The sequence below is a fragment of the Pundamilia nyererei genome, unplaced genomic scaffold (assembly GCF_000239375.1).
Source record: "Pundamilia nyererei isolate P.nyererei 1_Seehausen unplaced genomic scaffold, PunNye1.0 scaffold00285, whole genome shotgun sequence".
Classification (NCBI taxonomy): Eukaryota; Metazoa; Chordata; class Actinopteri; order Cichliformes; family Cichlidae; genus Pundamilia; species Pundamilia nyererei.
The window spans coordinates 263,489-266,504 of NW_005187686.1; positions in this window are offsets into that span (position 1 = coordinate 263,489).

Sequence of the window (3,016 nt, forward strand, 5' to 3'; positions counted from 1 at the left end):
CTTAGAGATAAGGCGCAGTTGGTGGAAGCTAGATCTCACTACAGCAGACACTTGCTTATTCAGTTTGAGCAAGCTATCCAGCAGTGCAATGCGCCACAGCGCACGTGCACAAAAAGGTCCAAACGCAGACTCAAGCGCTAGCAGAAAATGACACTTTATTATAACAACAAAAGGCAACCCGGGAAAACCAGAGGAGCAAAACGAGGAACTAAAAAACCCGGGGAAACAATGACGCGAGGAAGCTGGAATCGGGACCGTGGGAGGCTGCAACAGAAAAGGGAGAAGATTACTAGGGAGCCGGGAAGCTGGGGAAACACATCAAAACTGAGTTAGACTAGTTGGCTTACGATTAGAGCGGGACCGTGGGAGCTCGGGAGGGAAGTCCGTGTGAAGGAAATCCGTGGAGGTAGTGAATGGGCCAGATGATGCACCGGGTGATCCAATTGAGCAGGAGGATAGGCAGGTGGCAGACGCTGAACGCCGGATTGAAACCACAGAGAGGTGATTAACAGACTGGCGTGGAGCATCTGTCAGCGCCGGGTTAAGTAGCTCTTCAGGTAATCACCCCGAAGGAGAGCAGGTGTGCCGGTGATGGCCCAGCTTGGGGGTGTGGTTACCCGCGCATCACACATTCCACACACACACACAGGACCACGGACCATGACACAGCAGTACACCCAAGTTACTGACATAGTCACAAGAAAAGCTAGCAAAGGAACCCAGGGCAGCACAGAGTTGAACACCACAATCTCAGTCTTCTTATCATTTAAAACAAGAGAATTACTCAGGAACCATTCTTTGACCTCCCGCATGCATTCTTGAAAGTAGTGTAGGGACACAGCAAGGCCGTCAGTAAGTTCAAAATAGATCTGTATGTCATCGGCGTAACAGTGGAAGGCAATATTGTATTTTTCAAAGATTGCACCTAGAGGGAGCAAATACAATGAGAAGAGAACAGGGCCTAAAACTGATCCTTGAGGCACACCACAACAGACCGGAGCGGAGGAAGAGGAGAAGGTGCCTAAGTTAACTGATAAGGATCTATCAGCGAGATATGATTTAAACCAGTCGAGGGCAGTGCCTCTAATACTGCTCAAGTCTTAGTAATAAAATGTTATGGTCCACCATATCAAAGGCCGAAGAGAGGTCCAGTTAAACTAGGACCATAGAGCGTCCAGTATCAGTGATTACAAGAATATCATTAAGAACTCTAACCAACGCTGTTTCAGTGCTATGCAATGGCTTAAAGGCAGATTGAAATTTCTCAGCAATATTGTTCGTGTCCAAGTACGCCTGGAGCTGGGAGAGAACTAGTCTCTCAAGGATCTTCGACAGGAACGAAAGTTTCTCTTATCTTTGGTTCATTTGCAGGAGCCAGCACAGGTGCTGCTATCAGGTGCTTTCCAGGTGCTTCAGCCACTGTTTGTAGTCCCACTCACTGATTCCTGTCCTTATATGTTAGAAACGGCATCTCCTCCACCTCTCAGTACTCTCCACAGACTGTATATAAAGGACGCACATGTGCTTCATGTGGGATGGACTTGACTGCAGACAGATTGGCTAACCGTGCATGCTTTAAGCTACAAACATAAGGCCTGGGGCCAGAATTGGCCTGCCAAAGAATTCAGTCCGGCCCAATGTATGGCTTTCAAAAATGTGAAGGTGGCCAGAAATTTTGGTCTTTGAACTGTTTTTATAAGTTTTACAGCTTTTCTCCTGACAGTAACCTCAATCATGGTCAAATACACCAAAACAACAAAGTAATAGATGTAAATGTTTAAAATTACTGTAATTTTAAACAGTTACTGAGCTCAGACATCAGCTGACAAGCAGGATCATTTACTCACAGACTACACAGTCAAACCACAGGAGTCACCCCCTGCTGTTGTTGTGCGGTATTTTCTGTTGTGTTGCATTCAGGGCCCATGGAAACCATACAACCTTGCAGCTCCAGTCTGACTTATGGTTGTGTCTTTTTAGATCAACACAGAGACGTTTTGGACTTAAAGTTCACTTCAGAAGGATTTAGGTTAAACATGTGGACCAATGAAGAAGAGCATCTCTGACCAGAGCTTTACTGACCCACAACACAGCATGTGCTAGTCTCTCAGTGAAGGCACTGAAAGTGTGATATGGCCACTGTCCTGTCAGCTGAGACAGTATGGTCAGCACTGTACTGAGAGACAGATGTTTGATTTTTCCTGTCCTAACTGTATAACTTTGCTGTGCTCATTCAGAAAAATCCTCTGAATAACCACAAAAAGCTCTGAAAGTGCTAAAAGCTGCTGACCTTGGATCGAAGCCAGCAGTGAGAAAATTCCTGTATTTATAATAGAAGCCACACAGGAGACGAGGGAAGTTTTCTCTGGATGGTGTCCATGCATTAATGCCCTGCAGGGTTGAGGCATCCTGAGGAGGATGTGGGTTTGATTCCTGGTAAAGTGTGGTCACAGGGCTCTCAGTGGTTTCTCTGCACCTGCTTTACAAACATAGGACGGACTTTGGACTTCACAGCACTGATTAATGTCTGACTGCTGGTTAATAAAAAGCTCCGCAGTCACAATATGCAAGGTTCATATCCTCTCTCTGTGCATTACTCTCTTCTTGCCTGAGCCAACTTGTTTTCTCAGCATTACTTATGTTCTTTTACCTGAAGAATCTGGATAAACTGAGCTTTTAGCCCAACTTTAGTTAAAAAAAAAGTCTGCAGTGGAGCCCTAAAGAATAATGTGTAAATATGTCTCCTTTAAACTGAATCCGGTCGTGTTTATGTATCCCAGCTGTGTTCCTTTCATGGATAACATCACTGAATTGCTCTGCCAGCCTCTCTGAGTCAGCAGTCAGTCCCGCAGCCTGGCCACTTGGATCCAGTCATTATTCTGGACTTTGCCTTGAGAGCCAGAGCAGCCCCAGGCCCAGCCCGGCACTAACTACCGAGCCTGTCAAACCACACAGTCAGACCCACCCAAACCCAGAGCCAAACCAGAGCACACCAGAGCCAGGACGCACCAGGCCA